At 45.2% G+C, this 15,603-nt stretch overlaps 1 protein-coding gene across 1 annotated transcript in view; it reads left to right on the forward strand.

The window, feature by feature from the left end:
• Positions 1-391: 391 nt before the first annotated feature.
• The window catches only part of gramd1bb (GRAM domain containing 1Bb), a 131,721-nt gene continuing 116,509 nt past the window's right edge, over positions 392-15,603 (forward strand). The window contains exon 1 of the mRNA XM_035384978.1: positions 392-736. The gene's annotated coding sequence lies outside the window, so the exon portion shown is untranslated. The remainder of the gene's footprint in view (positions 737-15,603) is intronic.

Raw genomic sequence — 15,603 nt, forward strand, 5'->3', positions numbered from 1 at the left:
CTGAGCGTTTCACCAGGGCCCCCGTCCGCTCTGTGGCATGTGTGTGTCCTTCCTAACTCATCAAAGGGGGGGGTCTGCCCTGTGAAACGCTGCCTGCTGCTTTTCTGCACAAAGAATCTGGGTTTGGTGCTGTGCTCGAAGCACATGGCTGACCTCAGTACCCCCCTCACATCCCCCCCCCCTCCCCCGTCCAACACCAGTTATTCATTCTTTTTTAAACTGAGTTGCGCTCATTCGCTCAGGCTCTGGGTGGGGGGGGGGGGGGGGGGCACCTGCGTGGGGTGGAAGGAGGCTGGCGGCGGTCTTGGTGTGTGTAAGAAGGAGAGTAGAAGAGAGAGGGAGGGAGATCGAGAGAGAGAGAGAGAGAGAGAGAAAGAGAGGGAGGGAGGGAGGGGAATGGAGCAAATGGGAGAACAGTCTTATCACAGTGCTTGAAGAGTAAGAAGCTTCCTGGGGAAAAGGACAGCGCATTCCTTCCTCTCTCGTCGCCAGGATTCCGATTTTCCGCCTGTAGAGAGAGAGAGAGAGAGAGCGCACTCCGCCGCTCCGAGGGAGGAGAGAAGAGAAAAAAGGAACAACTGAAAGAGAGAAAGGAGTTCTGATTCTTCCTCATCCCCTCCACGTGCACCCCCCTCCCTTCTCCCACACCACCTTTTCCAAAACTGCCGGATGGGTAGCATAGCAAAGTGAACCACTGGATGTCAGAACCTGTCAGGTTCCCTCTCTCTGGATCCAGGTAACGCCTGCATATGGGCCATTGCGCCATATACCTGTTTGTGCTTTTGTTTGTGTTTCATGTGCACTTATGAACGTGTGTGTATCTGGTTCTGTGTTTGTGTGCGCGTGTCCGCGCATGCGTGTGTGTTTGTGTGAGTGTGGGTGTCAGGGAATAGTAAGTCAGTCAGTGTTAGTAAGTTTATTTTAGATTTACACTGCAATTCACGTAGTTATCCAGGTCTAAGTCGAAGACTTGTCTTCATCAGTCATGATTGCACAAGCTAATAAGTTCCTAGTCCGGTGATTGGCTGTGATTATAGGACTGATCCACTGTGGTTCTGCTGTGGCCCACCTCTTCTCGCTCTGTGCAGACACGCGGGGACATCCTCTCATCCACAGTAATCGTAGGAAAAGTTGGGCACGCTTCAAAGTTAGATCTCGCATCACATTCATTTCACATTAGGGAGGCTCATCCAGAGTCCGTGTCTTCTTGGTGACAAGACACAGAAGATCAGATCTTTAGAGGTGTCCGCACACTCTACCCTGACGGTCGGGAGACAGCACTTACTGTAGCGGTAATAAACCCACCGGGGAGATGCCAGCTTAGAACCCCGTAGGGGGGTTTGAGGAGGTGTGATGTGTCACTGCGTCTCAGCTGTCTGAGTCGCTTCTTTGGCTGTAGACCCGTCTTGTTTGGGTTGATGAGATGGGTTATGAAATTTTGGCTGCATCCCAAAGAGCAGGCAGGGTGCCAGTTCTTCCTCTTTCCTCAGCGCACACATTACACAACGCATCCGTTAACTCAAGCGGTTTGTCTTCATCCCCAACAGGCTTTTGAACATGTTCAACCCATAATTCCTCAGTCTCTGAGACACAGAGTTGTGCCAAAGTGTGTCGACTGCTTGGCTACCTTGGTTCCTGGCGGTTTGCAGCCAACACAGGAAGATAAAGGGTTCCTTAGAATACCAAAGATATCAGATGCACCTAGCTGCTTGTCAAGTAAAAAAAAAAAGGTTTTGCAGTACTTTGAGGTTCAGTATGTGATACTTCCCATGGTCTGAGATTTAAACCTGACCGGGCCAGTGTCAACTGCGTTTGGTGGTGGCCACTAGGCTATACACACAGTACACCGTGTGAGGTGGGGAGGGTTTCAGTGGGTGGGCTAGTACTGAAAAATAATGACCACTGCCTCAGGAACCAGGCTTTCAGGAGTGAGTCCTAGTGGCACTAAAATAGAGTGATACAGCCTAGAGTCAATGGGCAGTGGTTCTTGACGGTTTCCAGAGAAATGGTTCCATCCGTCTGCTAGGTTTCCGCTCCTTTGGGTGATATATTGCTCCGTCAGTTCCCATATAAACGATATTAATGTATCCGTTGTTTACCTCAAAGGCTCTCCGTTGCAAATTAACTTTTGAATAAATCATGATAAAAAGATGGATGACAGATGCCAGGCTTCGATGGTATACCCTACAGGGAAGGAATAAATATATATTATTTACGTTCAATATAATGCCTTTTACTCTGTTTCAGTCTGGTTTTGCTTGAATCCTTGATGCTGTTAACATTCATGCATGAATAATGAATGTACAGTAGATCAGCAGGTAATTTGTCAGGGTATTATTTCTTGCTGTATTTTACACCTTGTTCACGTTGTTCAGACTTGATGCAACCTCGTGTCAGCTTTTACTGTCATTTCCCTCTTGCTTTTTTCATAGAATTATTGCTTATCTTGATACAACCTGACAAAAAAAAATCAGTGCCAGGGTTGATGGTTGATTCATGAACCATAAGGTTTTTGTCTTTCTCTCAAGCAGGTGAAAATTGAATAAGGTAAAGAAACGGGTAACTGTTTATTGCATAGTGACCTTGAAAAAAATGTGTTCCTAAAAGGAACATAACATAACAGAACATAACATAAATCATTAACTAAGAAGCAGCAGCAATGCCATTATGAGCACAAAGGGAGGTGACTTTTAAAACTAGAAAGCTGGACCAGAATTTTTGATCGTCCTTGCAAATTATTGACTAGCATTGTCTGAGGGCCATGGTGCTCTGTTACACAGATACTCTATTTTATTTTTTTAGCAGATACTCAGTACCGGATTCTGCCCCTGGCACTGTTGAAGTGTTGAGTCCTGATTTGCTGGCTCATTATAAATATTCATGAAAGGGGAGGCGGGGACAGAGCATCCAATGGCAGTGCAACAATGGACAGCAGCAGTCCTCAAACAGGTGGTACATACAGATGCCCATATGCAGTCATCTGGTGGCTGGAAGGAACAGGTGGGATGCATGGGCAGTAGATGATTATCTGTAGTCAGTAGAGGTGGAACCTGTCGCCAATGTGCCATGACTCATTCAGCCCTTTACAGAGGCCTCAGTCTTTACCCACTGGAGCGACACAGGGAGGTGGGGGGGGGGAGGGGGAAGGGGAAGGGGAAGGGGGGGGGTGGGTGGGGTGGGGGTTGAAGCCCCTGGTTGGATGGGGATTTTGGAGCCACAGAATCTGAGTCACTGCAGTTAAAATCTACAGCTGTGTAAATGTGTGAGCTGGAACATCGTGAGCGAGCTGTAAACCTGCCAACGTCGTAAATTCATCCACCATGAGAACATCTAAGCATATAAACAGCAATAATTATTATTGTGTTCATTTGCTTGGTGCTTTATAGCACCATCACATTAATCAGCCATTGACGTATGCATTATTAAGGCATGATTAATATCGATAGCAGTGCCTGCCCTGAGTTAGACATAAGTAATCAATAAAGAGTGAGTATTTTATTTAGTTGAGAAGGCCCTGCTAATCAATTTTTGAACTTAATGTTAGGTTCCCCAAAACAATTCAATTTAATGGCATTAGCAGATGTTGCTGCAGTCCATTATTGGTTCATTTATAGGGCTGTAATTATAATAGCAACGGTAATAACAGGAGAGAGTGGAACAGCATAGGTGATCCTCAGCAACCCCTTTTCAGCCTACCCATAATGCCCCTCACTCCTGGATGAGGTGTGCCAATGCTCTATTCAGCTGCATGGTGTGTCAAGCCGGTACTTTGCAATGCATTCATGGCAGAATCAAGCATGCTCTTCCCTCCTTGGCCCCACCCCTTCCTGGCCACAGCCCATGGTTCCTATGACCTCTGCTCCACCCACCCTCCTCCCATATGGCTCTGGTTTTGGCATAACACCAGTGTAGTCTCAAGAAAGTAGAGGACTATCTTTTCAGCCACTGTTTAACTGCCTATCAGACACCATAATGTGGATGTCAAAAAAAGAAAAAATTCTTTAAGGCCCTAAAGTTCAGAAAGAAAAATTGGAAAAGAAATGTATCTCTCTTTCTCTATAGTGTAAACCACTATACTAAAGGGCCTAGGGGAAATTTTGCACTGACTTTTTACATCTGACTTTTACAGCTCATATTAATGCTTGGCTAAAGCAGCATTTTTTTATCTGAGAAATACTGCCAAAGTAAGACTGTGTCGTTCAAAGCCTGATTCCGAGCGGCTCATACATGCATTTATTGCAAGTTGACCTGATCGTTGCATTGTCTTGGTCATGTGAAATCGAATACCGTACGCAGTCCCTACCGTACAATGTATAACCGTATCTGTTTTGATTATAAAGTTTAGAAACTTTAGAAACTTTTGCTTTTTTTTGAAGTGCTAAATGGGTTAGTATCATTATATTTCTGAATGCTTATCCAAATATGTCCCCAGTAGAGCCCTAGGATTCTGTAGGTGTTGACATCCCACCGGCTTTTAATTAGTATTCTATCTTGGATTTTATAAAGGTTTTTAAACCGTATCTTTTATTGCACGTTCATTTTTACTTTTCTCTCATGTGTTCTGCCTTTTTCATTATTGCTGGTTTCTGGTTTTACTTTTAATGGTCTCATTTAATTGTGTTCTTTTTCAATTAATTATTTTTATTTGAAAGACACAGGGTTGCTAAGCATTGTACAAAACGTGCTATATAAACACTTTTTATTCTCTCACTGCTTTGCATTCTTAGTACTGTTATTTTTTCGCTTCTTAAAAATTCGTCCCGCCCGATGTCTTGGGGTGCCGGCCGATGTCTTGGGCTCCCGCCCGATGTCTTGGGGTCCCGCCCGATGTCTTGGGGTCCCGCCCGATGTCTTGGGGTCCCGGCCGATGTCTTGGGGTCCCGCCCGATGTCTTGGGCTCCCGCCCGATGTCTTGGGGTGCCGCTGGTTCCGGGTCTCATTTTCGGGAGCAGCAGTGCCGCTCGTTCCATGGCTCGTTTCGGTATTGGCCGTGCCGCTGCACGGACCTGTTGGGCCTGGCGGTCCGGCACCCCCTCAGCGCGTTTCGGCCGTGCGCACGCGTGTCCCGCTGTGCTAGGGAGGGGCGTCACGCGTTCCTCTCGGCTCCTGTAAACACACATCAGGGCGGGCACTTTAGAAACCTGACCTTTTCTCTGCGGCTTTCTGATCTTTTATTTATCAGCTCATTTCCACCCGAGTAGATGCGCTCTGAGTGCTGCTGTTTCTCAGTCTGGGCGAGGGCATAAACAAGAGATAGGAATGACATCAGCTCTTGTGTCTCCGGCACAAGCAGGATATAAGAAGCGTAGTGTTACTCAAGAGCACTGGCGAGGAAGCGCTTTCAGCGTCTATTACATAACTGTACCATATCTCTTAAATTTTAATTCATTTAATTCTGAGGGCCGATGGCAGCTGGCTGTACTGAGCGTCTGTGCTCGCGGTCAGTGCCCACCGCTCAGCTTTGTCATACAGCCACGGCGCACCACGCGGGTGGTTTGTTTAGAGCCAGCAGAGCTTCTCATGGCGCAAGGCCTCTTCTGCTTCGGAAAGTATACAAGTAAACAGAACTGTGAGCAGAAGCACTGAATAGGTCAGTATGTCGCCCAGATCTCTGCCCAGTGAGGTGCCCGTCGCCCTGTGGCACCCCTGGGTCTCTTCACAGTGAGGTGACCACACATCTGTTTTACAGGCATTTATTATTTTTCCGCCATTTTGTTATATCCAGTGGTATTCATAGGTCCGTATGCTGGCTGAAACATCCTCCATCAATCTGGGTGGGCGCAGACGAGCACACATCCTCCTGTGAAGCTCGCTCCACCAGACACCGACTCGCCGCACACCTGCAGAACAATGCGGTTTAGGTGCTGAAGTGGTGCGCGCAGTTCCCAAGTAGTCACGGGTGAACGCTCAGACGTGGGCAATCCCCACGGGCGAAACTCTGGGAAGTGCCGCGGCTAACTGCACCCTACCCTGCTGGCCACAGTCCGCACGTGTGCAGTCTGGATTCAGTACTGGAGCACAGGGGCACATCCCCTCACAGCAGCCCGAAATCTCAGAAGGACAGCCCACACCCCAGCAGCAGCTACCCTATTGGACATTGTGTTAAAATGTGTACTCGTGTCTGTTCTGGCTGATGTGCTGTTATGTATTAGACAGAGATGGACGTTAATGAATGAAAGGTGTGTAGGCTCCCTGCTGTAAATGAGATCCCAGGTGCACTATCTCACAGTGAATACAGAGCCCTGGGTCCTTAAATATCACCATCTTAGAGGGAACATGACTGAGTAAATACATAATGCAGCAAGCCTGCTGTCTGGAACATAATGTATGTGTTTTTTTTATTTCCTTAAGGAGAGAGGGGGAGAGTGAGAGGGAGTGGGAGAGGGAGAAGGACAGATATAGAGACACAGACAAACAGAGACGTGGAGACACGGAGAGAGAAGAAGTGTTATAGTAGTGGCCTGGCCTGGAACTGTGCCTCATGGGAGAAGGAGAGGTGATAACACGGTGCAGGAATCGATGAGAGAGCAAAAGCTTTGGCTGTGTTAAAAATAGCAAGCGTTCGCCCGGGGGGGCACCACTCTCAGTGCCGTCAGACAAAAGCAGTCAGCCGCGATCTCCCAGGTCACACTTTAATCTCTCCTCATCCCGCCCCCCATGCGGTGGCAAGGTTATTAAAATAAAGAGATGCCCCCTCCCCCTCCGTACCAGACAGGTAGCTCATGCCCTCCCCAGCCTGTTCATTACTTCACTCTCTCGTCAGTGCCCCAATATACGTGCCACCTACCAGTCATTTCAACCTAAAATTACATTTTTTATTGATATAATTATAAATATTATAATATTTATGGGCTGCTTTCCTAGACAAGGATTGAGCCTAGTCTTGGACTAGAAACATTTCCCCAATGAAAATTTGACTTGAACGAGGCATGAAATGGCCCTAAATTTATTATTATATCTTTACAGAAAATTTGTCACCTTACCCAGATTATGCACAATTTTTGTCATCTGCGCTAAAACTTTCCATGTGATAGTAATGTTCCCCCAGTATAAAGATGACTCTATAATCACACTTCCCTCAGGCCATAAAACCATCCACTTTCCCCAGCTGCTATCACCCCAGCGTATACTTTAATAGACTCAATTAGTTCCGCCTGGACAGAACTTTGATTGCTTTTTGGATTATTGCTTATTTTTTAATAATCCCACTATCAATAAAGTAGAAATCATTAGTGTCAAACAACAAAACTAATCTACAGCACTACACTGGAGTGTGCTGCTGTTCCCCGTTGCATAAAATGATCATTGTTATTAATGGCAGTAATATGTAAATGCAAACAGGAAAGCAGACAGCTAGTCTACGGGGGAAGTGTTGGAATGTGCTGACAGGAGATTTATTCTTCCAAAGTCCTAACACTCATTAAAAATCACATGATATTTTTCAAAACAATATGGGTGCTAACATGGGCCTATCCACCCTAGCCTTGCGCGGCACATCTATGCCTCTCCACAATGCAAGCCTGGTGAAAGCAGTGCAGATCAGACTAACTTTTCAGGAAGTAGCCAGTGTTTTCTGACTAATCATGTTGATTCCTGTGGCGACACATCTAAAGCGAAGGTGCTGATTCGTGCATACAGTGGACTATGAGGCAGGGGGAAGTGGTTGCATTGTGAGGGAAGGCGTGTGCCAAATTCCACGATCCGCGATGTGGGTATCCATGCTGGCAGGCCTCTGGCACACCTTTGGCATACTGCTGTGTCCGTATGGTAAGGTGACAGTGTCGCGGGATCCCTTCCGATCTGACTGTCCAGGTTTTTAGATGAAGGCAACGCCAACTGACCTCCCAGTCTGTGACCTCCACAGCACATCCCCATATGGAAGTCAATGGAACTGTCCCCACCGCCTCCCCCACCCCTCTGAAGGGGCGGCTATGTTCCTAATGTGCGTTACGTCAGCCGCTGTACTTCAGGAGACAATGTGGTGCCCCCTGGTGGTCAGTATGCCCGGAGAAGACCCCTAAGGACCAATCATGATGAGCCATCTATAACTGTAGAAACCCCAGAAACATCCAGGATGCTTTGGCGGGTTCCTCAGAGTCTGTATGGATTAGTGGGGGCTCGTTAGTCACGATGGGTTGATTAAAAGGTGCTAATCTATTCAGTCAGGCTCCTTTCATCTCAGGCTTGGGGGCAGGCTCAGCCCCAGACAGAATGAAGGGGTGAAGGCAGACAGGGAATCTCAGCTGTCCCTGGCCTCAGTCTCGTCTTACAGCCCGCCGCTTCTCTGAGGCACCTGCCCGTCTCATCGCTAGCGCGGTGCTAATCCTGTAGCGCACGTTCCTGCAGATGGACATTCCTGTGTGCGCCCAGAATCCACTCAGAGAATATCAGCCACCCTTGCGGACACGCCCTGGTTTTCATGTGTTTGGAGCGCATTGATTTATCAGTCCCAGTTTATTGGATGCCGATCGCCAGCCTCTCTTCCTCTTAGCTGAGCCTCAGTAGCATGCCAGAGTGTGTACCATGAGTTACACAGCGTAGGTGTGAAGTTTCCATGTTCATACTAATTGGGGGGGAAAAACACGTTTGCCTGTTTGGTCATGAGGAACCGTGGGGCCCCTCCCCCCGACCGCCATCATCAGTGCACAATTACCCAGACATCCCAGTCGCACCTGTGCCACCACCTTCCTGCAGCCTGGCTGAGATCACCATGGCAGGCGCACCAAGCCCCGCCTTGCAGAAAGTTCACCTCGGCGACATCAATCATAAATAGGACGGGAAATGGTCGTTATAGAAACGCATGTTGTACCGAAGAGAGTGGTTTCCAGTGTCTTTGAGTGGCAGATTAACCACTTCAGTGCCTGCTTCTGCATTTAGGCGATGCAGACACTAAACTGGTCGATTATTTAAACTTGCGTTATCTTGAAGGCTCTGGGCTAGGAAATTCACATCAGCCATCATGGTGTTCTGCACCAAAATGCAAATGGGTTTGACTGAAGAAGACTTTCCTTCTTGCTTCCCCCCCCCCAAAACCCATGATCTGGGATGACCTTGGTTACTGTGGGGTAAAAGCCCCAGTTAGCATCATGTAAACGCTAGCAGCCTGCTCGTTCTGCAGCTGAACTGCATGTTACTCAAGAACCAAAGGTGAAGAATCTGGGATAAAGTTGTTGCTGGGATGTGCCCAGCCGTCTGCAGTCCACAGTACTGCACTGCTCTCCTGGGGGGCTAACAGGAGAGAAGGAGCGGGGCCTTGCTTTGTGTGTTTTTGGCGCATTGGTGGTCTAGATTGTGCTTTCCATTACATTAGACGCTTTTATCCAAAGCGATGTACAACAGTGCATTTCATAGTCATGGACAACTACAAAACACAGGTTTAGTAAGATACTATACTTATTTCGCACAGCTATTTCTAGCCAAAAACACAGTTTAGTTCACACAGTGAACACTATTCTGACCTAATCTCTTCCAAGCCAACTAGGCAGAAGAACAAGCTACAATATTAGGACAAATACAAATTACCAAAAAGTGCTGGAATGGGGGCACATGTAACGAGTGTCATGAAAGGGGAGGATTTAAAGTGAAATGATATACAGATTGGTGGTAGTTAGTCCAGGTATAGTCTGAAGAGATGAGTCTTCAGACAATGGCGGAGTGAGGGAGAGGTTCGAAGAGGAACATGGTGTTCGTTCCACCACTGGGGAGCTAGGGTCTAGAAGCTCTGTGAACCCTTTGCTCGGGTGGGAGGGGGTACAAGGCGACCTGCTGCTGCAGAGCGGAGTGGTCGAGCAGGCATATAGAATCAAATCATGTCCTGCAAGTAGATAGGGGCCGTCCTGTTGGTTGCAGTGTAGGCGAGGGTCAGGACTTTGAACCGGATCCTGGCAGTGACCGGTAGCCAGTGGAGTGACCGCAGCAGAGGAGTGACGTGGGAGAGTTTGGGAAGGTTGTAGATGAGTCGGGCAGCGGCATCTACAACCTTCCCAAATTCTTCCACGTCCGCAATTGATAGACAACATGGTGACCCCTACTCTCACACAGACAGTCACATGATCAGATAAATAATGCATAGGATCAGAAGAGGCCTCTGATGAGCTTAATTAGTGCAATGCATGCAATGGCACCAACAACAATATGCCAACGCGTCAAGGGAAACATCTTTAGTAGAAAGGCATTTGGTTTGAAGAAAAACATGTAGATCTTAAAACTGCAATATACAAAGTGTGACTAAAAAGAGGTGTTGGTGTTTGCTGTATAATTAAGATAAATCTTACTTGACAGAGAGACTATTTTCAACTCCTGGGGAACCTGTGTGTACTGAAGTGTTTTGGGAATGAAATAGGTTGCTTTATGACTGCATAGCTCAAAATAGCTTTGTTAGTGCTGAATCTTTCATTACTGGTAAAAAAAAATAAATAAATACAGGTCATCAAGTGGCACCCTGTTTTAAAACACTTTACTTTGTTATTTTGCTTCTGGTCGCTCCTTTACCATTGTACCATGGTAAGTTGCATGCACCTTTTATGATGGAAATCAGTGAGTTTGATCTAGTTTGATGCATCAGAAGTGATTGTATATAGTTTTTTTTCTGCTCCCAGTTGGGTTTCTAGCCTCAGTTGTTGGTAAAAGCAATTATCAATCAAACCTGTAATCGAGTCAGCTGAGAATCTAAAAAATTGGCCTCAACTACAAAGACTTGCTGTCACCATTGCCAAATTCATATCCACGCATATGGGTTTTAATGCAGCATGTTAGAAAACAAAACACAACCCCGTATCAAAAGCAGCCTTTTCTATAATCACTTAAATAAAATACATTTTCAACATTACCTGCTGGAAGAGTAGAATTAATCTTAGGACTGTCATAATTTTTTAATTGGCACAGATTTGCTTTAATTGCTGGAGGTGAAAATCAGTTAAATCCTTATTTCTCTTTATGTTTGAATCTACTTTTACATCGTGAGGTAGATCAGCCACAGAAGCAGTAAAAACCCAAAACTCATTACGTTGCCTGGCTAACATATGTCTCTCTTTTAGTACATAAATTATCTACTCCGGCAGGGAAACTACATCCTATAAAAACATAGGAAACATATCTGTCATCATGCCTTGCTGTTTCACGCTTGCACACATACAGTACATTCTATGTTCATTACTAATGCGTAGGCACACATATCACACACACACACACACACACACACCAGCGCAGGCACACATAATACGCATTCGCTCACACTCGCACAAAATAAGCATTGTGTACACCTGCACACAAACATATGTGAAAACTCGTATCGCACACAGAATACATACACACACACACACAAATCAAAGCTGGTAAATGGGTTGTGCTGAAAAGCCAGGAATAGAGGCAGTTTCAGAAGCTTGCGTAAGTCTTTGTTTGCGACTGTTTACTTGTGATTAAACCACACTTTAGCACTTAAGTGCTGAAACAAGGCGCATCCAATCTTCTCATTCACAGCCAGCTTGTAATTTGTCACCAGACCAAATGCCCTTTGTAAGAAGGTTAGTCCTGTCCTGCATAAGAGCTCAATATCTTCTTCACAACATCTTCATTAGCACTAAACGCTGAAAACGGAAGCATGGTGTGTGTCACTTGGCGCGTCATAGCAATATTGCTCCTTGTTTCAGTGGTGACATCATCCACCATATCCCTATTTGTGGTTACTGACGTTTGCATTTATGAATGTTTATGTAGACCTGAGGAAAGGGTCATTTATTTCTAAGAGGTGTATAGATCTTATGAGGAACCATTCATAGGAAGTGTTTTTTTCTGTGTGGTGCTGTGTATCTTAGCGCTGTTGATAGCTCTAACAGTGGAGCCCCAGCAGTAATGGGGGTGATCAGTGGAGATGCAGTACCACACAGATAAAACCAGCACACACTTTCTATGGATGGTTCCTCGTCATTAGCACTTCGAAGATGAGCATACACTGCAAATGTGTTTTCTGTCCTTACGAGAAAGCTTTCATAGGAAGTGTGTAGTGATTGTTATCTGTGTGGTACTTCCTCTCTGAGTGCTGTTTATTGCTCTGACGTTAGACCACCTGCAGTAACGGGAACTCTAATGGGTGATCAGTGGAGAGGCACATGTTCCATTTTGCACCAAAGCCATAGAAAGGTTGAGAGGTCCTGGAGAGCTTCCTTTGATGCCTGAGGCGCTAGTGGGGCTCTGTAGACAAGCCCGGCATGGAGCAGGTGAGTGTGTCAGGTGAGCCTGCAGTCAGGGCATATAGAGCAGCAGCGACAGGTAAAGGAACAGAATTTATCATCCCTGGTGGTGTGCAGAAGTTCGCTCAGCGCCCCCTTCAGGACATTATGTAGGCTGAATCAGCTGTTCATTTTAATTCTTGTTTTAGGGTGGGTAATGCTGAGCTTCATGTGATTCAGCACAGGTGTCCTAATGTTTTAGTACAGGTGGTATTAATGTTTCAGAACAGATGCTCTAATGGTTCCACACAGGTGTCCTATTGTTTTAGTACAGGTGGTATTAATGGTTCAGAACAGGTGCTCTCTTGCTGCAGCGAACAGATAACTCTATTGCTGCAGTGGGAAAGGGAGCACACACAAGTTCACAAAATATGCAGCACAAATGAGCTTGGTTTCCCATTGACCTATGGCTGCCTGCCTGGATCCAGATTCATGAGCCCTGAGGCACTTCACGAGCCCAGTGCAGATTCATAAGCCCAGTGCAGATTCACGAACCCAGTGCAGATTCACGAGCCCAGTGCAGATTCACGAGACCAATGCATGCTTGGCATACAAAGAGGCCAGCACCGTCCCTCAGTATCCAAGCACTGTGGCTATATTATACTGTATTGGGACAATATACTGTCTCCCATACCCCCTTAGCCTTTTTGAGGGTCATAATTATGTGTGGCTGTTGTTACCACAGATGAGGACTCTGCAGGATGGATTTCCTTTAATTGAACCTACGTGTGGCCCTCGATGGCTTGTGCCCATCAGCCCCGCCAGCCAATAAGCATAACAGGAGCATCCGCCTCTGCTGTTTTGACGAGCCCAATTAAGGATGCTGTGTTAAGGCTTCTTTTTAAACTGAAAAGCTGAAACGCGTGCCAGCCAGGTGGTTCAATCAGCTGCAAATTAGTCGAGTTTTTATCGACGTCTGCCGCTAGCGCTTCACAGGCCTCTGATGTAATAATGTAATGTAATGATGTCTCCTTTACAGAAATGGCATTGCACGGGTTCAGGTTGCAGTGAGACTGCAGCTCAAGGAAGTTTCAGCGCTATTATATGCACAAAGATTCAAATGCAATCATGTTACCGAATCATTTTGCTGAATTACTTGGCGGAAATCAGTACTGCACAGGCGGCGAATTGCTCCACCGTTGTGTGTATTTGCTTCGTAAGCCACGGTACGAACAGCACAGACAATCAACCCCCTCACATTCCCTCGCCCGATTGAGAAAATGCACTGTGCTGTGGGAGGAGCAGTGGATGTGACCCATGTCATGTTCCACGGCTGTACTGTGTGCCTTTCATTGGTGGGCGAGACGGCATTCTCAAGGAAATGCAGCCTATTTTAAGCCCTTGTACAAGCTGCAGCTAATGAGGGGGCGGAGTGACGGTGCTCTGACAGGATGGCTGAAACTCATTCTCGGTTGATTGGCTGTGCAAATCGTTTATCACCATGTACGAAGCACAGTAAACTTAAAATATGGCTACATTTTCATTGGTTAGAGAGGAATTTGTCCAATGCTACTTATTTCATAACCTGGCTTAATAATGAATAATAATGGCTTTTTAATGGAGGAAACTAAAACTCCCCATAATACAAAGGAGAATTTCTGCTAGAATATGCATCCGCTTCCAAAACAACTTCCTTTGGTCCCCCATAAATAGCCGTTAAGCAGAATTATTTCCATAACAACACCACGAGCTTGAACTGAAGATTCAGATTAATTTTTGTCATTTTTTAATCATATGTGAACTGTCGCAGTGCCCTCAAAAGTAATTGGCACACTTGATAAAGATGAGCAAGAAAAACGCTCTGTAAAATAAATAGCACAGCTAATGAGCTGTTAATCGCAAAAAACTATGTTTGAAGTGAAATGCATTTGCTGAAAACATCAAAAGACAGGAAATGAAATAGACCAGGCCTAATGCTAACATCAGCCTACTCTCCATCAAGGAGTATCCGCACAGATCTTTGACAACTGCCACAGCCCTCTATATGTCTACCTTAATTCAAACAAGATGTACTCACTGGGCAGATCTTATTCATCCTTACTGATTATAATAATCATAAGATTCTTATAAGAATCCTTAACTCTTCTGATGCCAAACCCAACACTGGTGTTCTTGAGAGCAAAATTAACCTTTTTGTCCATCTGATCAAAGTGCCTAGTTCAGATTGAAGACTAGTGTTGGAACTTCCATTTGAACTGGGTGTTATGGTCCAGTGAGAACAACATTGAAATTTTTGCCTGAACTGAGCATGTTTATTTATTTAGTAAATGATAATAACCTACTTAATGCAACTAGCAAAGATGTAACTTTATGAATGTGAAAGTGGTTTATTATGCATGCAAGACAGTGAAGGGTAAACACTTTAAAACTGTTTGTTGTAAAGCATTTAAAATGAATTCAAAACAGGTAACAAGGAAACATGAAAACCCCTTGATCAGTGCAATTTAGTTGCCCTGGACAACCAGGCAACTGTTAATGTTGAGCCCTGCCTGGCCTAGGGGCAACTCTGATAAAATGAATCTGGTTATTAGTTAGGGAATTGGAATCATAATAGTGTGGCTTGAGCAAGTGGCCTGACCTAAATTGCTTTTTATCCATGTACCCAGCTGTAGACGAGGAGAATCTTGAAGTATGAAAGTTCCCTGAATAAGAGAGGCTGCAGAGTCGTAATGATACTCTTTGTACCCGTTTATAATTGGACAGCCCTGTTTTATCCTCAGGTCACGGTGGCATCAAAAAGAACTTGGACAACTATGATTATTCATATTATGCTCCCAGTAAATGAATAAGCCCTTTCCACTTGTGGGAAATGTTCAGTTTCCATTCCAACATCCAAAGGCTGTCTTTTATGAGAGACCATCCTCTGTATTTGATGACCTTCAATCAGGATATCTGAAATAACACATAAAAGGCTGCCTTTTTAATGAACTCTACATAGTGGTCTAATAATCCTTTGATGTTGTGTTTTGGCTAAGTCCCATTGCAGGTTTCCACAAACAGAATGCAACATATTTAATGAATTTAATATTGTGATGAACACATGAACCAACCGTTACAAAACCATTCCCATCATTTTCAAGACATTATTTTCTAGGTCATTTTATGTGAGCGATGCCTACAGTGTCATGAAAAGTATTTACCCCCTTCCTGATTTCCTCTGTTATTGCATATTTGTCACACTGAATGATTTCAGATCTTTAGACAAAATGTAAAATCTGACAAAGGGAATGCGTGAATGCAAAACACATTTTTAAATTTATTATACCATTTATATAATAAAAAAATTATCCAACACCAATATAATTAGATAATTAGATAGCCAACTCATATTGAAACTTACCATCAGAGTGAAGTAGTCAGCACAAAGTTCTACAAG

The sequence above is a fragment of the Anguilla anguilla genome, chromosome 12, assembly GCF_013347855.1.
Source record: "Anguilla anguilla isolate fAngAng1 chromosome 12, fAngAng1.pri, whole genome shotgun sequence".
In the NCBI taxonomy this organism is placed as follows: domain Eukaryota; kingdom Metazoa; phylum Chordata; class Actinopteri; order Anguilliformes; family Anguillidae; genus Anguilla; species Anguilla anguilla.